This window comes from Eretmochelys imbricata, chromosome 8 (genome assembly GCF_965152235.1).
Source record: "Eretmochelys imbricata isolate rEreImb1 chromosome 8, rEreImb1.hap1, whole genome shotgun sequence".
Lineage (NCBI taxonomy): Eukaryota > Metazoa > Chordata > Testudines > Cheloniidae > Eretmochelys > Eretmochelys imbricata.
In genome coordinates, this window is record NC_135579.1 from 105,665,342 (window position 1) to 105,690,383 (window position 25,042).

Here is a 25,042-nt window from a genome sequence, read left to right on the forward strand (position 1 = left end):
ATCTAGGGGACTCATTCCTCTAGGTCACACTGCAGTCACTCACAGAGAAGGTGCAGCGAGATAAATCTAGCTACGTATCAATCAGAGGCCAGACTAACCTCCTTGTTCCACTAAGAACAATAACTTAGGTGCACCATTTCTTATTGGAACCCTCCGTGAAGTCCTGCCTGAAATACTCCTTGATGTAAAGCCACCCCCTTTGTTGATTTTAGCTCCCTGAAGCCAACCCTGTAAGCCGTGTCGTCAGTCGCCCCTCCCTCCGTCAGAGCAACAGCAAACAATCATGCATCTGAGTTGAGAGTGCTGTCCAGAGCAGCCACAATGGAGCACTCTGGGATAGCTCCCGGAGGCCAATACCGTCGAATTGTGTCCATAGTACCCCAAATTCAACAGGGCAAGGCCGATTTAAGCGCTAATCCACTTGTCAGGGGTGGAGTAAGGAAATCAATTTTAAGAGCCCTTTAAGTCAAAATAAAGAGCTTCATCGTGCAGACAGGTGCAGGTTTACATTGATTTAACGCTGCTAAATTTGACACAAAGTCCTAATGTAGACCAGGACATAGTGTTGTAAGCCAGAATCTGTTTTCTTGTTTAACCAAACACCAGTTGGAATCACCACAGCACCAAGAACTACTTACAAACACTGAAAAAGACATAGAAAAAAACTAAAAACATAAAAAAAATTCAGAATAATTTACAAAACAAACAAAAGTAACTGAAAACACACTAACACTTTTCTTCTTTTGACCGATTGCCAGGGGAGAGCGCGAACGCAGTCCCCCACTACCACAAATTATGCAGTCGAGTTTCCCGCATTTGGGGAAATCGCAGGGGTCAGCACACCCGCAGTGCAATGGATGAGCCTCGCCCTGGGAAAACCACCTTCGTGATCATGGTGTCTCCCCTGCCAGGTAAGTATGAATAACGCAGCCCCGGCCGCCGCCCGCCCTCGCTCGCCCCGCACTCTCAACCCACGGTGGGGCCCGCCGCGACACGCCCGCCGGCCCCGCCCACGCCGGCCCCCGCTGCCGCGACCTGCCCCGCGTGTCCCCGGGCCCAGCCTTCTCCCCGCCGAGCCCCGAATGCCGAATTCGGGCCCGGCTCCGCAGCCAGCTCCCGCTCCCATAAGGCTCTGCTCGCACACACATCTGCATACGGGCTGCCGCGGCCCCGCCCCTCCCGCTGCCCAGCCCCGGCTCGCCCGCGCTCAGAGCCCCGCCGCCGGCCCCACCCCCACCAGGCGCCCGGGCCGAAGGGCCGCCCGGTCCCGGCCGGGGCCTCTGCGGGGCCCGCTCCCCCGGCGGCCGCGTCTCGTGCTGCAGCCAGCCCGGCTCGGAAGAGGCGGGGCCGACAGAGCTGCCCCCGGCTTCAGCAGCGCTCCCGTGTCCGGCCTGCCCGAGAGCCGGAGCCGGTCCCGTCCCAGGGATCCCGGAGCGCCGCGAGCAGCTCGTGTCGCGGACCCGCTTCTGCCGGGGGACGAGGGACGCCGCCTCCCGCGTCTCTCCCCCCACCAGGAGTCGGAGCCGCCCCGAGCGGCCTCCCCGGCCTGCTCTCGCGCCCGGCCCCCGGCCCTGCAGAAGGGCGGGGGCGGCCTCCGCGCCAGACCCGGGAAGGCCCCTCGGTCCCTCCCCGGCCCGCCCAGGGAGGCGGAGCGCGCAGGCGGGCGGCGCGGGGGGAAGCTGCTCCCGGGTCTCGGGGGGCTGCAGCTCAGCGAGCCCCCGGGCCCCGGCAGCGACTCGGCAGCAGAGACGGAGCAAGCGGCGGGCCCCCGGCCGGGCCCACCCCGGCTGGCGAGAGACGCTCCGGGGCGAGCCCGGCTCCTGCGGCCTCGCGAGGCGCCTGCCCTGGCTCCGGGTTCGAGCCTCCGAACCCAGCGGGGCGCCACGTGCCCTCGGGCTTCCCCGCCCGGCTCCGGGGTCCTCCGTGCGCCTGCGCGCCAGCGGGAGTGCCTGGGGAGACCGGCCGCCCCCGCCCGCCTCCGGCCCCGGCCCCCGGCAGCGCCACCTCCGGCCGGCAGGGGCAGCCCCGAGAAAAGCCTCGTTTGAGCGGCGAGGCGGCCGGCGAGTCTGATTTGCATACCCACAGTGCATTGCGCTCAGTGAAGCCAGTCCCTGGTGAAGGGGATGGTTCTGCTCGCAGCGTGCCCGGTTCCGACGATCAAGCTCGGGATTGAAGCGGGCTCAATTCACTTTCCTGTAAAGGCGAGCGGTGTAGCGGGCTGTGAGCGTAGTCACCGTGAGGTGAGGAGAGAAGGCGGTTTCCCCGGCAGCGCCTCTGCCGGTGTTTGTCATACTCTGGTTTCTCTTCAGATCGTATAAATCTTTCGCCTTTTACTAAAGATTTCCGTGGAGAGGAACATTTATGAGTTTCTACCCAATTTTTTGAGGCTTCATTTCGGTGAAGCTGCCTCTTCTTGTGAAAAACAGACCAAGTGTTGCAGAGCGGTTATTGTTTAGAGTAACGCTTTGTTAAGGGGTGGAGGGTTGTAATGTGTGATTGTTTCGCAGTTGTAAGTTCCCGGCCGCACGTTGAGGAACTGGGGAGGCCTGTTGGTTTGTTAAGATTGTTGTTAGACACAGCGTGATAGTTCTGGGGGGTCCTTGCGCAAAACAGACGTGGGGTTTGTTGGCAAGTAGCTGTTGGAACTGCTGCTCTGGCAAGTTCTATGTCTTTTCTCATTGCAGTTGGTGAATGTGCTAACACTTTTAAGCTTACAGGAGCACTGCTGGGAAGTTAAGAGGTTTTTTTCTTTGCTAACACTGCTGTTAGATACGCTGTACGATTTTTTTTTGGCTCCTGCTTGCTTGCCCAGACAATGTTTGTAAGGTGTTCTTTTATTAAACGTTTTTCTGACGTTTTTCATCAAGTGTTGTCTATTCTTTCCTACGTCCCTTCATTTTCAGATTAAGGATTCAGGACATTAACCAGTCCCCAGTCGTGGTTCTTTTTATGCACACTCTCTACCTTGATCTGCAGATTTTGTATGTTAATATTTCATGATAACAAAGAGAGCACTCGTAGTAGTGAGTATGGTTGTTCTAAAGGATGTAACCCAGAGAAGTCGCTTGCAACTACTGGTATTTTCCCCACACTGTTTTCTATATTTGTGGTTGCCCCGGCAGCACCTCTGCAGAGTATCTTGGATACTCTGGTTTCTCTTCAGCTCTTATAAATCTTTTGCCTTTTACTAAAGATTTCCGTGGAGAGGAACATTTATGAGTTTCTACCCAATTTTTTGAGGCTTCATTTCGGTGAGGCTGTTCCCTATTGTTGTGTAAAAAGCAGAATTGTGGTTGGACTTTGCTACTTGAACGTCTCTTGATGGCTAAAGCTCCTATTGTAAAAAGAAAACCAGTGCTTTAAAAAATAGTGTTTACAACATCTTTAGAGCTCGATGTGTCAGTGAGATGTTTTTCCAGCAGGGGCCTAGTGGGTGATCTGCATTCACCTAGCTGTTTGGTTTCATATGTTTTTGGTATGAGTGATTTCCTAAGACAAGGTTTGCATAATGTAGAAAATAAATTTCAGATATGCACTATTTTCAAGTTTAATTTTTCTCATGCATGATTTTATTCCCAAACAAAGGAATTAGAATAACTCATCCCCATGTTTTCTGTGTTAATATTTAATGGCACAAAAAGGATATTTATATTGGCCTATCTGGGAGACAGGCCAGTCCTTGCCTACAGACAGCCCCCCAACCTGAAGCGAATACTCACCAGCAACCACATACCACACAACAGAACCACTAACCCAGGAACCTATCCTTGCAACAAAGCCCGTTGCCAACTGTGCCCACATATCTATTCAGGGGACACCATCACAGAGCCGAATAACATCAGCCACACTATCAGAGGCTCATTCACCTGCACATCTACCAATGTGATATATGCCATCATGTGCCAGCAATGCCCCTCTGCCATGTACATTGGTCAAACTGGACAGTCTCTACGTAAAAGAATAAATGGACACAAATCAGATGTCAAGAATTATAACATTCATAAACCAGTCGGAGAACACTTCAATCTCTCTGGTCACGCGATTACAGGCATTAAAGTTGCGATATTACAACAGAAAACCTTCAAATCCAGACTCCAGCGAGAGACTGCTGAATTGGAATTCATTTGCAAATTGGATACAATTAACTTAGGTTACCTTGCATAATGACTTAGCCACTCCCAGTCTCAATTCAAGCCTATTTCCCCTTGTTTTCCTAACCCACCCCCCCTTCCTCAGACGTTCTTGTTAAACCCTGGATTTGTGCTGGAAATGGCCCACCTTGGTTATCATACACATTGTAAGGAGAGCGATCACTTTAGAGTCTATAGGGAACTATTACTGTGCTTTGTTTGACAATAAACCTGGCTCCGGTGCCTTCGTACCTTACTAGAGTCTGTGGGTTTTTGTTCACCTGTATTTTAAATCATTTTAAATGCAGCTTGAATAAAAATTTTAAATCTCTTCTTATCGCTTTAATAACTGATAGGTCCTCTATCTGAGAACTATATATGAAACTGACTTTTGGAATAGGGAGATGGAATAGCAGCTTGCTCCATCCACTGCACACATCACCCTGTTATTGCAGTACTGAACCCACAGGAACGGTGGACCTCCCTACGGGGAGAATATCATGGTCGAAGAGCAGCAAAGAAACGCGTCGTTGTCTGTGTTAACATTTGGTTTGTACTAAGAGTATGGTTTTGAGTAATTTGTAACTCTTTGGTTAGTTATTAGTAACATCTTATTATTAGGCCTCTGAGTTGAAAGACTGCTCTTGCAGATTTTCCTTTGTCATTGTTTGTCGGTCAGTTAAAGAGCTGCTTTCTTAGGCTATTCTGTGTAGGTTCATAAACCACTCTCCTTAGTATTCCTTCCACAAGTGAGTGCATGGTTTGGAGCCTTCTTTCCCCCATCTCCCCACCGGAGAAATTTTCCATCCTTTTCCCGCTGGGAAAACACCACTGTTTTAACTTAGGAAACAGTCTCTGTAAATGTTTTGCCCAGACGAGGGGTACTTCATAGGAACAGAAGAGGAGAAAGGTTGTGCATAGCGTTTAAGGCCAGAAGGAACCATCTGATCACCTCAGAGGGACTGAGGGGCACCAATGCCCGAGGATCTGCAATGCCAAGGAATTGATTGGATGCGATTGACTGTATGTTTGAGATAGTTCTCTGGGAAGGAGCAGAAAAGAGCATTGGTAATGACCAGTGATCTCTCTCCTGCCATCCATCTCCACCCTCTGACAAACAGAGGCTAGGGACACCGTTCCTTACCCATCCTGACTAATAGCCATTAATGGACTTAGCCTCCATGAATTTATCCAGTTCTCTTTTAAACCCTGTTATAGTCCTAGCTTTCACAATCTCCTCAGGCAAGGAGTTCCACAGGTTGACTGTGTGAAGAACTTCCTTTAAACCTGCTGCCCATTAATTTCATTTGGTGGTCCCTAGTTCTTATATTAGGGGAACAAGTAAATAACTTTTCCTTATTCATTTTCTCCACACCACTCATGATTTTATTGACCTCTATCATATCCCCCCTTAGTCTCCTCTTTTCCAAGCTGAAAAGTCCTAGCCTCTTTAATCTCTCCTCATATGGGACTTGTTCCAACCCCCTAATCATTTTAGTTGCCCTTTCTGCACCTTTTCTAATGCCAGTATATCTTTTGTGAGATGAGGGGATCACATCTGTATGCAGTATTCAAGATGTGGGCGTACGATAGATTTATATAAGGGCAATATGATATTCTCAGTCTTATTCTCTATCCCTTTTGTAATGGGGCTGAGGTACAGTATAGCGCTTGTGTGACGAAGGGGGACTGTCCTTAATGTTTCCTCTGAATAGCGTGCAGGGGTCTGGACACAGAGGATGGCCGACACCCTGTTTCCTGGCCACTGATGGCCTGGGCCCTTCCCTCCTGCAAGGTGAGAGCTAAAGTGTTGGAGAACAAAGGAATCAGGTGACCTCCTGGCCCGGGAAAGGAACAAAGCCCAGGGGAGAGGGGCTGGAGGGAGTTTTCAGTTTGGGGCTGGCTGGGACATGGAGTGAAGTGCAGACGTGGTTGTCTGGCTCACTGCCCCCCAAAATGGACCCAGCTGAGGGGTCCAGTTCTTTGCACCTACAAACTCTGTGTTAGACCATGATCCTGTCGTCTAATAAACCTGTTTTACTGGCTGGCTGAGAGTCACATCTGACTGCGAAGTAGGGGTGCAGGACCCTCTGGCTTCCCCAGGACCCCGCCTGAGCGGACTCGCTGTGGGAAGCGCACAGAGGGGCAGAGGATGCTGAATGCTCCGAGGTCAGAACCAGGAAGGTGGAAGTTGTGTGAGCTTTGTGTCCTGCGGACAGGCTGCTCATAGAAAGGAGACGACCCCAGAGTCCAGCCTGGCTTCATGGGGAGCAGTTCCAGAGCATCGCCCGGGGACTCCGTGACAACTTGTATAGGCTTTCTTTGCCCTGTTTTACTGTACGAGTTAACAGGGAGAGATTGCTAGTCACAGGGTCCATGGGTGGGTTTATGCAACTTAGGGGTGTACAGGGAAACCAGCGAGAGGAATGCGGCTGCAAGACTTGTCTGTCTTTGAACAGAATTGTGCGTTGCCGTTGCCATTTAGACTAACGCTTTGGTAAATTTGGGGGGTTGTAATCTGTGAATTCTTCCTTTGAATTCTTCCACTGGAGTCATTTCGAGGAAGTGATCCTCACTTAGAGTGACCTAGTTATGGTGTTGGTTGCGTGTCTGGGAGCTCGTCAGGGTGAGGTAGAAATCGGTGTGGGCAGGGGTGTGCGTGCGTCGCAGAGTATCAGCATTGCTTCTTGGCTCCTTGGAGCGATGGCCAAGTGTCGGCAGTCTCTTGGCCGATCAAAGGCCGTGATCAAGTGTCTTGACGTTTTTGGTCTTTTGGCCTCAAGATGAAAACCTTGTCTGTGTCTCTTGGACTGTGAGGTAAAAGTATTATCTAAGTTATATCTGTTCTTAATTTAATATCTGCCCAGTCCTTTATTTGGGGACTGTATATTAAATTGATTTTTGAAACAGGGGGATGGAATAGGAGCGTGCTCTGTCCACCCCATGTATTGACCTGGTATTGCAGTGCCTCCAGGAACGGTGCATCTCCTTTTGGAGAGAATCTTCTAGTTAGAAAAGCAGAAAAAGTTTAACTGTGACAATGCTTCTTGAAAGCAGGTTTTTTTGAAGTAATTGAAAAATCTGAAATCTCGAGCGCTTTGGTTTCTTTATGACAAAATATTGTTACAGTTTCTTGGGAGTGTTTTGGAGAAATGTTGGTGGTGCTCAGAACCCGCCCCCACAAACTCCATACCGCCCATCCCAACTAAGGCTCTGGGAGGGAGTTTGGGTGGGGGGAGGAGGTCTGGGGTGAAGAACCTGGGCTGGGGATTAGGGTGCAGGGTGCAGGCTCTGGGACGGAATTTGGGTGCAGGCTGTGGACTGGGGGGGGGGGGTGTAGGAGGGGGTGAGGGGCTGCAGGCTCTGGGAGGGAGTTTGGGGATAGGAGGGGGTGCAGGGGTGAGGGCTGTGGGGCTGAGGATGAGAGGTTTGGGTTGTGGGAGGGGGCTCAGGGCTGGGGCAGAGAATTAGGGTGCAGAGGATGAGGGCTCTGGCTGGGGATGAAGGGTTTGGGGCATTGCAGAGGCTCAGCACTAGGGCGGAAGGGCAGGGTAAGGGCAGCCTGAAAGGATCCTGTGTAGTTTTTTCTGCATAACACTGCCAATCTGCCCTGGAGGAAAATTCCTTCCTGACCCCAAATATGGCCATCAGCTAAACCCTGAGCATGTGGGCAAGACTCACCAGCCAGACACCCAGGAAAGAATTCTCTGCAGTAAGTCAGATCCCACCCCATCTAACATCCCATCACAGGCCGTCGGGTGTATCTACCGCTAACAGTCAAAGATCAATTAATTGCCAAAATTATGCTACCCCGTCCTACGAAGAAGGATCCCAGCTTCTTAAACAATCCTCTGGCAAGACAAAGAACCTCACGTCCAGGAGCGGCGAGTGATATACTAAATCACTAAATAAAGAATCCTTAACTTCTCAGTGTTGTCACCCTCACCATTGGAAAATCATGAGTCAGATGGCCCAAAATCACGAGATTGGCTTAAAAATCATGAGGATGCTTTTAAAAAAAAAAGAAAGGTAACGTGGGTCCTCTTTATTTCCCTTCCGGTTTCTGAACGAGGGAAGCTAGAAACTTACCTTTCCAGTGCAGCCAGAGCCCCAGAGAACAGGAGCCTGGGTGCCCGGGGCTGGCAGACAGCGGGGCTCCTCACGGTTGTGTCTTCAACATTTCGATGTCACCAACCAAGTATCAAGTGTGAACTCCTCAGGCACTAGGTGAGCCTGCCTTTGTGACAGATGGTCCTTTGCACCAAAAACCATAACAATATTCTGGTCACTCGGACCGGTCACTCAGCCAGGTCAATTGCACCTCAGATCTCACAGTGAAGACAACGTTCGTGGCCAATCCCATACTAAACTAGCTAAATCTTTACTAACTAGGAAAAGAAAGAAGACACTTATTTACCAGGTTAAAGCAGGGAAACATACACACAAAGGAGTTACAGTCTGAAGTTTCAAAAAGCAGTAGAAGCTGCTGTAACACACAAGCCCTGTGTGTCCCTGAGGGCTAACCCTAGCCAGACAGCCGGGATCCCTTGCTGACGCTTAGAAGGCGTGCCCTCTCCCTGAAGTCCAAGCAGCATAGGGACAACAGTTTCTTCTTGACAGGGATTTTTATTCCATTCCCCCAGAGCTCAAACACTGAGGATGGAGTGGAGGTCAAGGATAATCTAGGCATGGCCCAATATCTAAACAAATACTTTGCCTCAGTCTTTAATAAGACTAAAGAGGATCTTAGGGATAATGGTAGCATGACAAATGGGAATGAGGATATGGAGGTAGACATTATCATATTTGAGGTAGAAGTGAAACTCAAACAGCTTAATGGGACTAAATCGGGGGGCCCAGATGATATTCATCCAAGATTATTAAAGGAATTGGCACATGAAATTGCAAGCCCATTAGCAAGAATTTTTGATGAATCTGTAAACTCAGGGGTTGTACCGTACGGTTGGAGAATTGCTAACATAGTTCCTATTTTTAAGAAAGGGAAAAAAAGTGATCCGGGTAATTATAGGCCTGTTAGTTTGACATCTGTAGCATGCAAGGTCTTGGAAAAAATTTTGAAGGGGAAGGTAGTTAAGGACACTGAAGTCAATGGTAAATGGGACAAATACAACATGGTTTTACAAAAGGTAGATCGTGCCAAACCAACCTGATCTCCTTCTTTAAGAAAGTAACAGATGTTTTAGACAAAGGAAACGCAGTGGATCTAATTTACCTAGATTTCAGTAAGGCATTTGATACCGTGCCACATGGGGAATTATTAGTTAAATTGGATAAGATGGGGATCAATGGGAACACTGAAAGGTGGATAAGGAACTGGTTAAAGGGGAGACTACAACGGGTCCTACTGAAAGGTGAACTGTCAGGCTGGAGGGAGGTTACCAGTGGAGTTCCTCAAGGATCAGTTTTGGGACCAATCTTATTTAATCTTTTTATTACTGACCTCGGCAGAAAAAGCGGGAGTGTGCTAATAAAGTTTGCGGATGATACAAAGCTGGGAAGTATTGCCAATTTAGAGAAGGACAGGGATATCCTACAGGAGGATCTGGATGACCTTGTAAACTGGAGTAATAGTAATAGGATGAAATTTAATAGTGAGAAGTGTAAGGTCATGCATTTAGGGATTAATAACAAGAAATTTAGTTATAAGCTAGGGACACATCAATTAGAAGTAACGGAGGAGGAAAAGGACCTTGGAGTATTGGTTGATCATAGGATGACTATGAGCCGCCAATGTGATATGGCCATGAAAAAAGCTAATGCGGTCTTGGGATGCATCAGGAGAGTATTTCCAGTAGGGATAAGGAGGTTTGAGTACCGTTATACAAGGCACTGGTGAGACCTCACCTGGAATACTGTGTGCCGTTCTGGTCTCCCATGTTTAAGAAGGATGAATTCAAACTGGAACAGGTACAGAGAAGGCCTATTAGGATGATCCGAGGAATGGAAAACTTGTCTTATGAAAGGAGACTCAAGGAGCTTGGCTTGTTTAGCGTAACTAAAAGAAGGTTGAGGGGAGATATGATTGCTCTCTATAAATATATCAGAGGGATAAATACCAGAGAGGGAGAGGAATTATTTAAGCTCAGTACCAATGCGGACACAAGAACAAATGGATATAAACTGGCCACCAGGAAATTTAGACTAGAAATTAGACAAAGGTTTCTAACCATCAGAGGAGTGAAGTTTTGAAATAGCCTTCCAAGGGAAGCTGGGGGGGAAAAAGACCTATCTGGCTTTAAGATTAAACTCAATAAGTTTATGGAGGAGATGGTATGATGGGATAACATGGTACTGGTAATTAAATATTCATGGTAAATAGGCCCAATGGCCTGTGATGGGATATTAGATGGGGAGGGATCTGAGCTATCCATTAAAGAATTTTCTGTAGTATCTGGCTGTTGAATCTTGCCCATATGCTCACGGTTTAGCTGATCGCCAGATTTGGGGTCGGGAAGGAATTTTCCTCCAGGGCAGATTGGAAGAAGCCTAGTCTCCTTAGCACAGAGAGGATTGCCACCAAGAGAAAGAACAGAGAGCAAAAGCCAAAGCACCCCAGGGCAGGGGGAGAGCCTGCAGGTTGGAGGAGGGGACCAGGGGACAGGCGTTTTTGACAGGCCATCCTCCTGTCAGAGGAGGAAGAGCCCAAGCAACAGGCAAAAAGCTGCAAGCAGAGCAAACGGCAGAGCCAACAAGCAGCTCCCCTTAGGACAAAAGAAGGCACTGGTCCTAGCCCCACAAAGACAAAGTAGAGAGAAGACCAGATGTAAAAGCCCAGGAAAAAACAGAAAAGCAACAAAGAAACCAGCAGCCTGACCCACCATTTGAAAGACAAAATCACTGAGCTATGCTCCAAAAAGCAAAAAAAAACCAAAGTAGATAAGTAATTATCCTTACTCAAAAGCAGAGCACAGATCTAACCTTTTCCAGAACAACTATCAAAAGGAATAAGTTAAAAAAAAACAAGACAAAACCGAAACAACAATGCAAAAAGCTCGAAGTATCATAGCTAAAAGCTTTTCTACTTTTGACCGATTGCCAGGGGAGAGCGCGAACGCAGTCCCCCACTACCACAAATTATGCAGTCGAGTTTCCCGCATTTGGGGAAATCGCAGGGGTCAGCACACCCGCAGTGCAATGGATGAGCCTCGCCCTGGGAAAACCACCTTCGTGATCATGGTGTCTCCCCTGCCAGGTAAGTATGAATAACGTCGCCCCGGCCGCCGCCCGCCCTCGCTCGCCCCGCACTCTCAACCCACGGTGGGGCCCGCCGCGACACGCCCGCCGGCCCCGCCCACGCCGGCCCCCACTGCCGCTACCTGCCCCGCGTGTCCCCGGGGCCAGCCTTCTCCCCGCCGAGCCCCGAATGCCGAATTCGGGCCCGGCTCCGCAGCCAGCTCCCGCTCCCACAAGGCTCTGCTCGCACACACATCTGCATACGGGCTGCCGCGGCCCCGCCCCTCCCGCTGCCCAGCCCCGGCTCGCCCGCGCTCAGAGCCCCGCCGCCGGCCCCACCCTCACCAGGCGCCCGGGCCGAAGGGCCGCCCGGTCCCGGCCGGGGCCTCTGCGGGGCCCGCTCCCCCGGCGGCCGCGTCTCGTGCTGCAGCCAGCCCGGCTCGGAAGAGGCGGGGCCGACAGAGCTGCCCCCGGCTTCAGCAGCGCTCCCGTGTCCGGCCTGCCCGAGAGCCGGAGCCGGTCCCGTCCCAGGGATCCCGGAGCGCCGCGAGCAGCTCGTGTCGCGGACCCGCTTCTGCCGGGGGACGAGGGACGCCGCCTCCCGCGTCTCTCCCCCCACCAGGAGTCGGAGCCGCCCCGAGCGGCCTCCCCGGCCTGCTCTCGCGCCCGGCCCCCGGCCCTGCAGAAGGGCGGGGGCGGCCTCCGCGCCAGACCCGGGAAGGCCCCTCGGTCCCTCCCCGGCCCGCCCAGGGAGGCGGAGCGCGCAGGCGGGCGGCGCGGGGGGAAGCTGCTCCCGGGTCTCGGGGGGCTGCAGCTCAGCGAGCCCCCGGGCCCCGGCAGCGACTCGGCAGCAGAGACGGAGCAAGCGGCGGGCCCCCGGCCGGGCCCACCCCGGCTGGCGAGAGACGCTCCGGGGCGAGCCCGGCTCCTGCGGCCTCGCGAGGCGCCTGCCCTGGCTCCGGGTTCGAGCCTCCGAACCCAGCAGGGCGCCACGTGCCCTCGGGCTTCCCCGCCCGGCTCCGGGGTCCTCCGTGCGCCTGCGCGCCAGCGGGAGTGCCTGGGGAGACCGGCCGCCCCCGCCCGCCTCCGGCCCCGGCCGTCGGCAGCGCCACCTCCGGCCGGCAGGGGCAGCCCCGAGAAAAGCCTCGTTTGAGCGGCGAGGCGGGCGGCGAGTCTGATTTGCATACCCACAGTGCATTGCGCTCAGTGAAGCCAGTCCCTGGTGAAGGGGATGGTTCTGCTCGCAGCGTGCTTGGTTCCGACGATCAAGCTCGGGATTGAAGCGGGCTCAATTCACTTTCCTGTAAAGGCGAGCGGTGTAGCGGGCTGTGAGCGTAGTCACCGTGAGGTGAGGAGAGAAGGCGGTTTCCCCGGCAGCGCCTCTGCCGGTGTTTGTCATACTCTGGTTTCTCTTCAGATCGTATAAATCTTTCGCCTTTTACTAAAGATTTCCGTGGAGAGGAACATTTATGAGTTTCTACCTAATTTTTTGAGGCTTCATTTCGGTGAAGCTGCCTCTTCTTGTGAAAAACAGACCAAGTGTTGCAGAGCGGTTATTGTTTAGAGTAACGCTTTGTTAAGGGGTGGAGGGTTGTAATGTGTGATTGTTTCGCAGTTGTAAGTTCCCGGCTGCACGTTGAGGAACTGGGGAGGCCTGTTGGTTTGTTAAGATTGTTGTTAGACACAGCGTGATAGTTCTGGGGGGTCCTTGCGCAAAACAGACGTGGGGTTTGTTGGCAAGTAGCTGTTGGAACTGCTGCTCTGGCAAGTTCTATGTCTTTTCTCATTGCAGTTGGTGAATGTGCTAACACTTTTAAGCTTACAGGAGCACTGCTGGGAAGTTAAGAGGTTTTTTTCTTTGCTAACACTGCTGTTAAATACGCTGTACGATTTTTTTTTGGCTCCTGCTTGCTTGCCCAGACAATGTTTGTAAGGTGTTCTTTTATTAAACGTTTTTCTGACGGTTCATCAAGTGTTGTCTATTCTTTCCTGCGTCCCTTCATTTTCAGATTAAGGATTCAGGACATTAACCAATCCCCAATCACGGTTCTTTTCATGCACACTCTCTACCTTGATCTGCAGATTTTGTATGTTAATATTTCATGATAAAAAAGAGAGCACTCTTGTGTATGGTTGTTCTCTGATGTAAAGCAGAGAATTCACTTGCAACGAGTGGTATTCCCCCCCCCCCCACACACACACACGTTTTTTCTGTATTTGTGGTAATTCATTCATCACTTTAGGTTTTTAACTCCGATTTGTAGCTAAGAAGATGTAAAAGGGAAACAGTCCTATTAAAATAATTGGTGTTTTTACTTTGTAGGTCCTAATGTCCTTTTGCTTTTTTTGCAGCAGATTTTCGTGCTGGAAGCCGGACATGACGGGCTCCTTATTTTGATGTAAAGTTCCCTGATTCGGTCAGCGCTAACTCGGGTCACCCTGGCTGCAAAGCCAAGTGCTTTAGCCCTGATGGTGGTTTTGGAGCCAGCTTGCCAATATCCAGGTTTTTCTTTATATTGTCTAAATATTTTGCTTTTTACTAAACTTTTCTGTGGAAACAATATTTATAAATTTCTCCCCCCTTTTTTTTCCCCCAAGCTTTGTTTTGCTAAACCTGTTCCTTGGTGTGTACAGTAAAAGACAAAAGGTATTAGAGCGGATGTAACACGAGCTAAATCCTTTTGTTATAATTTCTATAATCGAAAGCGGTTGGGCTCTCTGTTAATTTTCTTACGGGGAAGTTAGAATGAACACGTTGATGTGGTTTTTCTTAGGGGGCTCTTTTTGCCTTCAGGCTGTAAGGAGTGTGTTTGAACAGACGAAGCACCCGCATGCAATACCAGAATGGCCCCCTACGCGACTTTCCTCGGACGTGGGAGGATTGCACGCGGAGGCGTACTGTCAGCGCTCCCCAGCCGCACCCCGGTCTCCGCGGGCGGGTCAACGAGCTGTGCGGTGGCTGCAGGCTGGCGAAGCCCAGTCCCGGGGGGCGGCGGGGGCTGGGGACAAGCCGGCCGCTCTTCGCTGCCCCTGGGCGGGTGCCCTAGCCGTAGGGGGCGGGGCGCGATCCCCTGCAGGCTCCGAGCAATGGCCGGTCCGGCCCGACAGCTCGCCGGGGCGGCTCCGCGGCCCTTGCAGTTGCACCGGCCCTTTCCCGCGGGCACCCGGGAGTGGCCAGCACCCCAAGCCCGCCTGCACCGCCCGAGGCGCAGAGCCCGGCACCGGCAGGCTCCGGGCCCGGGGGCGTCTCCTGTGTGGCCCCGGGTAACCAATGCGCGGGGCCGCGCCCGGAGCAGCTGCGGGGACCGCGGGAGCCGCCGCCCCACCCAGAGCCGCGTTCCAGGAGCTGCAGCCGCAGCTCGGAGGCTCGGGCCCCCCTGCGCTCTCGGACCTACCTGTGAGGCTACTTTGAATGCCCAGAATGCATTGCGCACCGTCACCTGCTCCCCGCCCCGCGTCCCTGGTCCTTGGGCTGGGTTTGCTCCCAGGGATCCTGGTTCCAACGGTAAAACTCGGGCTTTATGCCGGCCAGTGCAACGGGCCGTACAAGGGGAAGGATTTACGGGCCGTCCGTGTAGCGCCCATGGGCTTTTATTGTGAAAAAAAAAAGAGCGTTGGTGATTCATTAATTGAAGTTGTGTTAATGGCTACATTGCTCAGAAATCTCTACTGGTTCTTTACATGTCACTTATCTCGAGAATTAACAAAAATACCGTTTACAATGTATTTAGAGCTCAGTGTGCTAGTGAGATGTTTTTCCAACAGGGGGCTATTTTGTGTTCCGAATTCATCTTGCTGTTTGGTTTCGTATGTTTTTAGTACTAGTGATTTGCTGAGACTTTGCATACTGTAGAAAATAACTTTCAGATATATATTCAAATCTCATGCTTTTCATGCATGATTACATTTCCAAAGGAAGGAATTAGAATAACTAATCCCCATGCCCTATGCACATAATTTAACTCAATCCCCACGTTTTCTGTGTTAATATTTAATGGTACAACAAGGGTATTCATATTGGCCTCTCGGGTTATTCTAGATGACCTTATGCAGCAGAGCTCACTGGCAACTAATTCTTTCACTCCCATGTTCTGCTATAGGAAGGCCAGCGTGGGTCAGACCAAGGGTCCACCTAGCCCAGTGGAGTGTACAGAACAGAACAATTTGGAGTGATCCACCCTCATCTGCCACTCCTGGTCTCTGTGGAGTCAGAGATTTAGGGCTTGCCTCAAGCATGGGATTGCATCACTGACCAACTTCACTAATAGCTCTCGAGGGACCTAGTCTCTATGAACTCATCTCATTCTCTGTGGAAGCCAGTGATACTTTTCGCCCTCACAACATACCATGGCAGGGAGTTCGGCACCTTCATTTTGTCAGGCGGGTCCCCCGCACCTTTACTGTATTGCGGGAAAGGGTGAATAACACTTCGCTCTTCGCTTTAGCCACATCATTCATGGTTTTATAGACCTCTCTCACGGTGGTTCTCAACCTTCTTATTTACCAGGGGCCCTCAAAATAAATACACGGCCCTGGGGATCCCCAGCAGAGGTGAAGCAGGGACGGGGCCACACGGGGTCACCTGCTCCCCCCCACACCCCGCTTATGGAGCGGGGCGGAGCAGTGGCGTGTCTCCTTGGCTAGCTGCTGCCCGCTCGTGGGGTCAGTGGCTGTGAGGCAACCCTTCCTGGTGGCAGGGGAGAGCTCTCTGCTGCCGGGAGACGGCCATCTTTTGTTGTGAGCCTCCTGCCCCCGGCAGCAAGCCAGGCAAACGGGCTCGGTGGCCCGAGGAGGTGGGTCAAGCCCAGGTTTCTCTTGGCGGCCGCCCAGTTGGGACCCGGGGCTGTAGCGTATCCCTCCTTCGTCATCTCCAGTCTAAACCGACCCGCCCTCCTCACCTCTGGAGTCTGGTCGCAGCCCTGGGAAGCTGCTGTTTCTGCTGGGGAGAGAGAGAAGCGACATGCAGCGTCTCTCCTCCCCCGGCAGCACGTGACGCAGCCGCCCGCCCGCCCGCCGGGGGGACCGGGCGGCCCTTGGGCCAGGGCGCCTGGTGGGGGAGGGGCCGGCCGCGGGGCTCTGAGCGCTGAAGTGTGGGGACTGGCCGGGGAAGAGCGCGAGGTCCGAGCCAGCAGGGGGAGGGGCCCGATCGGAGGGGCGGGGCCGCGGCAGCCCGTATGCAGATGTGTGTGCGAGCACAGCCTTGTGGGAGCGGGAGCTGGCTGCCGAGCCGGGCCCGAATTCGGCAGGCGGGGCTCGGCTGGGGGAAGGCTGGGCCCCGGGGACACGCGGGGCAGGTCGCGGCAGCGGGGGCCGGCGCGGGCGGGGCCGGCGGGCGTGTCGCGGCGGGCCCCACCGTGGGTTGAGAGTGCGGGGCGAGCGAGGGCGGGCGGCGGCCGGGGCGACGTTATTCATACTTACCTGGCAGGGGAGACACCATGATCACGAAGGTGGTTTTCCCAGGGCGAGGCTCATCCATTGCACTGCGGGTGTGCTGACCCCTGCGATTTCCCCAAATGCGGGAAACTCGACTGCATAATTTGTGGTAGTGGGGGACTGCGTTCGCGCTCTCCCCTGGCACTCGGTCAAAGACAGAAAGAGGAGCAAAAGATGTGCTGTCGGCTGAGCAGCATGATGTCTGTTGTTTTTTTCCGAGTTCTCGCTGAGGTTGTGTTCTTCGCTGTTCCTGGGGGGTTTTCTGACTTCACCGTTCTGCAGCTTTCTCTAGGAAGGCTTAGCTCCTGTATTATGGCATAGCCCAAGGAAGTAGCTGCTTGGCTGCTTTTTTTCATGGCTTGCAAAACTCGAAAATTTTCGCTTACAACGCTCTGTGCTTTCTGCTACTCTGTTAATCCGAAAACGAGAACTGAGAGGTAAGCTGTGCAGGGAACTCTTCCTCAACTTGCACTCCATTCCTTAAGGGCCTTTTGAGGTGTTCCAATTCCCTCCCTTAGTTCCTGATTGACTGCAGGCTATATAGTAAAACTTGAGTTCTGCTTAGGTATACCTTAACCAATCATTTTACTAACATTTAACTAACCAGTGCTGACATATTGTAACATGATTATTTAACCAATTATATCCCACCACCTTAATTAGTTTGCACCCAGCGTAATACATTATACAGCAAAGAGAAACAATCACAGAACCAGACAGAGATTATGCAGACAAACAATAGGGAAATGGGGACTACAATGACAGAACAAACACAGAAATGAGGATTTCACATCCCAGCTATTGATAAGTGAGTTCTTGCCAGACAGGATGCTATCAAACTAAGTTTCCTTTTACATTTTCTAGGCTCTTCCCTTTCTCTGGAGGTGATAGATCAGATCACCTTTCTAACAGCCCCATGTTGCCTTATTTCAATGTGACTGGTTTGGGATGTGAGGATGTGACCGTTCTCTTCCCAGCTTATGGCTGCCTCTGCTGCTTAGCCAGAGATCTTAGCGTAAGAACAGGGCCTCAGACTGTCACAGTAAGAGAAGCCTCTTACACCAGCAGACAGTGATTTTGATTCTTTCTGTTATACCTCTATAACTAGCTAAGTGATAAGAATACACCTAAAGTCTTAGAGTATAGCCTGAATAGCTATATTCTACAACTGTGGAACTCTCTTGAGTGGTAACAGGGGTTCTTCCCCTTGGGGAGTGGAGTGGAGTGCTTATTTCCCAGCAGACTGACTAGACACCAGATTTGGGTGCTAACAGGGGGACTCCTTATTTTCTGATTTCCTTCAGCAGCGATGAACTTGCCAGGGCACAGCTTACCTCTCAATTCTCGTTTTCCTGTACTGAGCACAAAAGTTGGGAATCAGCTCATGATAGGGAAGGAATACCATATGTGTGCAGTGGTTAGACAGGAAACTGGACTGGTATTGAGTGAAACTGTAAGTAACTTATGTATGATGCCTGATGCCTGTATGTTTGAAATAGCTATGTGGGAAGTGGAGGTTTTAAGTGGGCTTTTAAAGGAAATTGAAAGGCAGCAGAAAGTGGAATCCCAGATTTTTAAACAATCTTCCAATAACACACAAAAAAAGCTCATGTCTAGTTAGTCATTCAAAAGTAGAATAAAGTTACAGCAAGATTTCATCATAACTGAAGTAAAATCCTAAAGATTTCAGAACACAATTGCTAAAAGGAGACACAAGGGAAGCAAGGAGACACAAAGTCAACCTTGTCACAGAGAAATACAGTTAAACTAGTTCTCTTTTTTTAACCAGCATAGTCTCCCCAAACGGAAGGGCACTGTTCCTGGACAAGGGGCCTGGAGAGGGATTTTCTTGTTGGCGTAGACCACCCACCTCCCCAAAAGGCAGACTGTTGTATCAGTGCGACTTACATTCCCTGTGCAGACCAGGCCTGAGGGTTGGTGCACGCTGAATAGTTAAGTCAAAATAGCTCCATTCGTCACGGGTGTGTAAAAGGAAAACCCGCTCCTGGGCGATACGGTTATGCTGACCTAACCCCCAAGGTGGCTAAGGGCATTCGGGGAGGCAGTGGGCCTAAAGTGACGGAAAGACCACCTCCACCATGGGGCTGTGCTAGCCTACTCTCGGTAGCACAGACAGGGTTGCCACCAAGAAAAAGAACAAACAGCAAAAGCCAAAGCAGCCCCAGGGCAGTAGATGAGCCTGCATGTTGGATGAGGGGACCAGGAGAGACAGGCATTTTTGACAGGCCATCCTCCTGTCAGAGGAGAAAGAGCCCACGAAGAAGGAACAGGCAAAAAGCTGCAAGCAGAGCAAGAGGCAGAGCAGTCAGACAGCTCCCTTAGAACAAAAGGTGGCACTGGGGAATGGGAACAGGCAATGGGGGTGGAGAAATGGGAATCATGTTTTGCTAAGGAGGGGAATGGGAACAGGGACACAGGTAAGGCTCTGTGGTGTCAGAGCTGGGAAGGGGGACACTAAGGAAGGAAACTGGAATCATGCTGGCTGGAAGTTCACCCCAATAAACATTGAATTGTTTGCACCTTTAGACTTTAGATAAGCTATTACCAGCAGGACAGTGGGGCGGGAGGAGGTATTGTTTCATATTCTCTGTGTATATATAAAGTCTGCTGCAGTTTCCACGGTATGCATCCGATGAAGTGAGCTGTAGCTCACGAAAGCTCATGCTCAAATAAATTGGTTAGTCTCTAAGGTGCCACAAGTACTACTTTTCTTTTTGCGAATACAGACTAACACGGCTGTTACTCTGAAACCTTTAGACTTTGGGCATTGTTGCTCTCTGTTCATGTGAGAAGGACCAGGTAAGTAAGTGGGTGAAGGAATAAGCCCCCTAACACACAGGTTGACCGTGCGGTGTGCTTATTTCCCAGCAGATTCCGGATGCTCATGTAAATGTAAAGCCTAGTGCTCAGCTTCATTTCTGTTTCTTAGCTCTTTTGGGCAATCTATCTTTGGTCTGAAATGTAGGATCTTTGCATTAGGAGAGATGACTAATTAAAGATACCATAAACCTTGGCAATCAAATGAAACACCCCGAAAGGCCCTTAAGGAATGGAGTGCAAGTTGAGGAAGAGTTCCCTGCACAGCTTACCTCTCAGTTCTCGTTTTCGGATTAACAGAGCAGCAGAAAGCACAGAGCGTTGTAAGCGAAAATTTTCGAGTTTTGCGAGCCACTTGTAAGCCGTGAAAAAAAGCAGCCAGGCAGCTACTTCCTTGGGCTATGCCATGATACAGGAGCTAAGCCTTCCTAGAGAAAGCTGCAGAACAGTGAAGTCAGAAAACCCCCCAGGAACAGCGAAGAACACAACCTCAGCGAGAACTCGGAAAAAAACAACAGACATCATGCTGCTCAGCCGACAGCACATCTTTTGCTCCTCTTTCTGTCTTTGACCGATTGCCAGGGGAGAGCGCGAACGCAGTCCCCCACTACCACAAATTATGCAGTCGAGTTTCCCGCATTTGGGGAAATCGCAGGGGTCAGCACACCCGCAGTGCAATGGATGAGCCTCGCCCTGGGAAAACCACCTTCGTGATCATGGTGTCTCCCCTGCCAGGTAAGTATGAATAACGCAGCCCCGGCCGCCGCCCGCCCTCGCTCGCCCCGCACTCTCAACCCACGGTGGGGCCCGCCGCGACACGCCCGCCGGCCCCGCCCACGCCGGCCCCCGCTGCCGCGACCTGCCCCGCGTGTCCCCGGGGCCCAGCCTTCCCCCAGCCGAGCTCCGCCTGCCGAATTCGGGCCCGGCTCGGCAGCCAGCTCCCGCTCCCACAAGGCTCTGCTCGCACACATATCTGCATACGGGCTGCCGCGGCCACGCCCCTCCGATCGGGCCCCTCCCCCTGCTGGCCCGGGCCTCGCGCTCTCCCCCGGCCAGTCCCCACACTTCAGCGCTCAGAGCCCCGCGGCCGGCCCCTCCCCCACCAGGCGCCCTGGCCCAAGGGCCGCCCGGTCCCCCCGGCGGGCGGCTGCGTCACGTGCTGCCGGGGGAGGAGAGACGCTGCATGTCGCTTCTCTCTCTCCCCAGCAGAAACAGCAGCTTCCCAGGGCTGCGACCAGACTCCAGAGGTTAGGAGGGCGGGTCGGTTTAGACTGGAGATGACGAAGGAGGGATACGCTACAGCCCCGGGTCCCAACTGGGCGGCCGCCAAGAGAAACCTGGGCTTGACCCACCTCCTCGGGCCACCGAGCCCGTTTGCCTGGCTTGCTGCCGGGGGCAGGAGGCTCACAACAAAAGATGGCCGTCTCCCGGCAGCAGAGAGCTCTCCCCTGCCACCAGGAAGGGTTGCCTCACAGCCACTGACCCCACGAGCGGGCAGCAGCTAGCCAAGGAGACACGCCACTGCTCCGCCCCGCTCCATAAGCGGGGTGTGGGGGGGAGCAGGTGACCCCGTGTGGCCCCGTCCCTGCTTCACCTCTGCTGGGGATCCCCAGGGCCGTGTATTTATTTTGAGGGCCCCTGGTAAATAAGAAGGTTGAGAACCACCGTGAGAGAGGTCTATAAAACCATGAATGATGTGGCTAAAGCGAAGAGCGAAGTGTTATTCACCCTTTCCCGCAATACAGTAAAGGTGCGGGGGACCCGCCTGACAAAATGAAGGTGCCGAACTCCCTGCCATGGTATGTTGTGAGGGCGAAAAGTATCACTGGCTTCCACAGAGAATGAGATGAGTTCATAGAGACTAGGTCCCTCGAGAGCTATTAGTGAAGTTGGTCAGTGATGCAATCCCATGCTTGAGGCAAGCCCTAAATCTCTGACTCCACAGAGACCAGGAGTGGCAGATGAGGGTGGATCACTCCAAATTGTTCTGTTCTGTACACTCCACTGGGCTAGGTGGACCCTTGGTCTGACCCACGCTGGCCTTCCTATAGCAGAACATGGGAGTGAAAGAATTAGTTGCCAGTGAGCTCTGCTGCATAAGGTCATCTAGAATAACCCGAGAGGCCAATATGAATACCCTTGTTGTACCATTAAATATTAACACAGAAAACGTGGGGATTGAGTTAAATTATGTGCATAGGGCATGGGGATTAGTTATTCTAATTCCTTCCTTTGGAAATGTAATCATGCATGAAAAGCATGAGATTTGAATATATATCTGAAAGTTATTTTCTACAGTATGCAAAGTCTCAGCAAATCACTAGTACTAAAAACATACGAAACCAAACAGCAAGATGAATTCGGAACACAAAATAGCCCCCTGTTGGAAAAACATCTCACTAGCACACTGAGCTCTAAATACATTGTAAACGGTATTTTTGTTAATTCTCGAGATAAGTGACATGTAAAGAACCAGTAGAGATTTCTGAGCAATGTAGCCATTAACACAACTTCAATTAATGAATCACCAACGCTCTTTTTTTTTTCACAATAAAAGCCCATGGGCGCTACACGGACGGCCCGTAAATCCTTCCCCTTGTACGGCCCGTTGCACTGGCCGGCATAAAGCCCGAGTTTTACCGTTGGAACCAGGATCCCTGGGAGCAAACCCAGCCCAAGGACCAGGGACGCGGGGCGGGGAGCAGGTGACGGTGCGCAATGCATTCTGGGCATTCAAAGTAGCCTCACAGGTAGGTCCGAGAGCGCAGGGGGGCCCGAGCCTCCGAGCTGCGGCTGCAGCTCCTGGAACGCGGCTCTGGGTGGGGCGGCGGCTCCCGGGGTCCCCGCAGCTGCTCCGGGCGCGGCCCCGCGCATTGGTTACCCGGGGCCACACAGGAGACGCCCCCGGGCCCGGAGCCTGCCGGTGCCGGGCTCTGCGCCTCGGGCGGTGCAGGCGGGCTTGGGGTGCTGGCCACTCCCGGGTGCCCGCGGGAAAGGGCCGGTGCAACTGCAAGGGCCGCGGAGCCGCCCCGGCGAGCTGTCGGGCCGGACCGGCCATTGCTCGGAGCCTGCAGGGGATCGCGCCCCGCCCCCTACGGCTAGGGCACCCGCCCAGGGGCAGCGAAGAGCGGCCGGCTTGTCCCCAGCCCCCGCCGCCCCCCGGGACTGGGCTTCGCCAGCCTGCAGCCACCGCACAGCTCGTTGACCCGCCCGCGGAGACCGGGGTGCGGCTGGGGAGCGCTGACAGTACGCCTCCGCGTGCAATCCTCCCACGTCCGAGGAAAGTCGCGTAGGGGGCCATTCTGGTATTGCACGCGGGTGCTTCGTCTGTTCAAACACACTCCTTAGAGCCTGAAGGCAAAAAGAGCCCCCTAAGAAAAACCACATCAACGTGTTCATTCTAACTTCCCCGTAAGAAAATTAACAGAGAGCCCAACCGCTTTCGATTATAGAAATTATAACAAAAGGATTTAGCTCGTGTTACATCCGCTCTAATACCTTTTGTCTTTTACTGTACACACCAAGGAACAGGTTTAGCAAAACAAAGCTTGGGGGAAAAAAAAGGGGGGAGAAATTTATAAATATTGTTTCCACAGAAAAGTTTAGTAAAAAGCAAAATATTTAGACAATATAAAGAAAAACCTGGATATTGGTAAGCGGGCTCCAAAACCACCATCAGGGCTAAAGCACTTGGCTTTGCAGCCAGGGTGACCCGAGTTAGCGCTGACCGAATCAGGGAACTTTACATCAAAATAAGGAGCCCGTCATGTCCGGCTTCCAGCACGAAAATCTGCTGCAAAATAATCAAAAGGACGTTAGGACCTACAAAGTAAAAACACCAATTATTTTAATAGGACTGTTTCCCTTTTACATCTTCTTAGCTACAAATCGGAGTTAAAAACCTAAAGTGATGAATGAATTACCACAAATACAGAAAAAACGTGTGTGTGTGGGGGGGGGGGGAATACCACTCGTTGCAAGTGAATTCTCTGCTTTACATCAGAGAACAACCATACACAAGAGTGCTCTCTTTTTTATCATGAAATATTAACATACAAAATCTGCAGATCAAGGTAGAGAGTGTGCATGAAAAGAACCGTGATTGGGGATTGGTTAATGTCCTGAATCCTTAATCTGAAAATGAAGGGACGCAGGAAAGAATAGACAACACTTGATGAACCGTCAGAAAAACGTTTAATAAAAGAACACCTTACAAACATTGTCTGGGCAAGCAAGCAGGAGCCAAAAAAAAATCGTACAGCGTATTTAACAGCAGTGTTAGCAAAGAAAAAAACCTCTTAACTTCCCAGCAGTGCTCCTGTAAGCTTAAAAGTGTTAGCACATTCACCAACTGCAATGAGAAAAGACATAGAACTTGCCAGAGCAGCAGTTCCAACAGCTACTTGCCAACAAACCCCACGTCTGTTTTGCGCAAGGACCCCCCAGAACTATCACGCTGTGTCTAACAACAATCTTAACAAACCAACAGGCCTCCCCAGTTCCTCAACGTGCAGCCGGGAACTTACAACTGCGAAACAATCACACATTACAACCCTCCACCCCTTAACAAAGCGTTACTCTAAACAACAACCGCTCTGCAACACTTGGTCTGTTTTTCACAAAAAGAAGCAGCTTCACCGAAATGAAGCCTCAAAAAATTAGGTAGAAACTCATAAATGTTCCTCTCCACGGAAATCTTTAGTAAAAGGCGAAAGATTTATACGATCTGAAGAGAAACCAGAGTATGACAAACACCGGCAGAGGCGCTGCCGGGGAAACCGCCTTCTCTCCTCACCTCACGGTGACTACGCTCACAGCCCGCTACACCGCTCGCCTTTACAGGAAAGTGAATTGAGCCCGCTTCAATCCCGAGCTTGATCGTCGGAACCAAGCACGCTGCGAGCAGAACCATCCCCTTCACCAGGGACTGGCTTCACTGAGCGCAATGCACTGTGGGTATGCAAATCAGACTCGCCGGCCCGCCTCGCCGCTCAAACGAGGCTTTTCTCGGGGCTGCCCCTGCCGGCCGGAGGTGGCGCTGCCGGGGGCCGGGGCCGGAGGCGGGCGGGGGCGGCCGGTCTCCCCAGGCACTCCCGCTGGCGCGCAGGCGCACGGAGGACCCCGGAGCCGGGCGGGGAAGCCCGAGGGCACGTGGCGCCCCGCTGGGTTCGGAGGCTCGAACCCGGAGCCAGGGCAGGCGCCTCGCGAGGCCGCAGGAGCCGGGCTCGCCCCGGAGCGTCTCTCGCCAGCCGGGGTGGGCCCGGCCGGGGGCCCGCCGCTTGCTCCGTCTCTGCTGCCGAGTCGCTGCCGGGGCCCGGGGGCTCGCTGAGCTGCAGCCCCCCGAGACCCGGGAGCAGCTTCCCCCCGCGCCGCCCGCCTGCGCGCTCCGCCTCCCTGGGCGGGCCGGGGAGGGACCGAGGGGCCTTCCCGGGTCTGGCGCGGAGGCC

The 25,042-nt window shown here is 52.5% G+C and overlaps 1 long non-coding RNA gene, 9 other non-coding genes and 1 pseudogene across 10 annotated transcripts; 6 read left to right on the forward strand and 5 right to left on the reverse strand.

Annotated features, from left to right (window-relative positions):
* Positions 1 to 755: 755 nt before the first annotated feature.
* On the reverse strand, positions 756 to 919 carry LOC144269713 (U1 spliceosomal RNA). The gene has a single exon (XR_013347018.1). It is a non-coding gene; the product is annotated as a U1 spliceosomal RNA (small nuclear RNA).
* Positions 920 to 2,289: 1,370 nt separating this feature from the next.
* Positions 2,290 to 2,405, forward strand: LOC144269691 (U5 spliceosomal RNA). The gene has a single exon (XR_013346998.1). It is a non-coding gene; the product is annotated as a U5 spliceosomal RNA (small nuclear RNA).
* Positions 2,406 to 3,143: 738 nt separating this feature from the next.
* Positions 3,144 to 3,259, forward strand: LOC144269693 (U5 spliceosomal RNA). Its single transcript, XR_013347000.1, has one exon. It is a non-coding gene; the product is annotated as a U5 spliceosomal RNA (small nuclear RNA).
* Positions 3,260 to 4,422: 1,163 nt separating this feature from the next.
* On the forward strand, positions 4,423 to 4,615 carry LOC144269685 (U2 spliceosomal RNA). The gene has a single exon (XR_013346992.1). It is a non-coding gene; the product is annotated as a U2 spliceosomal RNA (small nuclear RNA).
* Positions 4,616 to 5,057: 442 nt separating this feature from the next.
* Positions 5,058 to 9,792, reverse strand: LOC144269078 (uncharacterized). Its single transcript, XR_013346886.1, has 3 exons — positions 8,220 to 9,792; positions 7,084 to 7,135; positions 5,058 to 6,940 (listed from the first exon to the last, which is right to left on the reverse strand). It is a non-coding gene; the product is annotated as an uncharacterized LOC144269078 (long non-coding RNA).
* LOC144269684 (U2 spliceosomal RNA) lies at positions 6,918 to 7,120 on the forward strand (annotated as a pseudogene).
* A 1,395-nt stretch (positions 9,793 to 11,187) lies between the features above and the next one.
* Positions 11,188 to 11,351, reverse strand: LOC144269659 (U1 spliceosomal RNA). The gene has a single exon (XR_013346972.1). It is a non-coding gene; the product is annotated as a U1 spliceosomal RNA (small nuclear RNA).
* A 1,370-nt stretch (positions 11,352 to 12,721) lies between these two features.
* Positions 12,722 to 12,837, forward strand: LOC144269689 (U5 spliceosomal RNA). The gene has a single exon (XR_013346996.1). It is a non-coding gene; the product is annotated as a U5 spliceosomal RNA (small nuclear RNA).
* A 3,897-nt stretch (positions 12,838 to 16,734) lies between these two features.
* LOC144269670 (U1 spliceosomal RNA) lies at positions 16,735 to 16,898 on the forward strand. The gene has a single exon (XR_013346982.1). It is a non-coding gene; the product is annotated as a U1 spliceosomal RNA (small nuclear RNA).
* A 3,276-nt stretch (positions 16,899 to 20,174) lies between these two features.
* Positions 20,175 to 20,338, reverse strand: LOC144269671 (U1 spliceosomal RNA). Its single transcript, XR_013346983.1, has one exon. It is a non-coding gene; the product is annotated as a U1 spliceosomal RNA (small nuclear RNA).
* A 3,887-nt stretch (positions 20,339 to 24,225) lies between these two features.
* Positions 24,226 to 24,341, reverse strand: LOC144269690 (U5 spliceosomal RNA). Its single transcript, XR_013346997.1, has one exon. It is a non-coding gene; the product is annotated as a U5 spliceosomal RNA (small nuclear RNA).
* Positions 24,342 to 25,042: the final 701 nt, after the last annotated feature.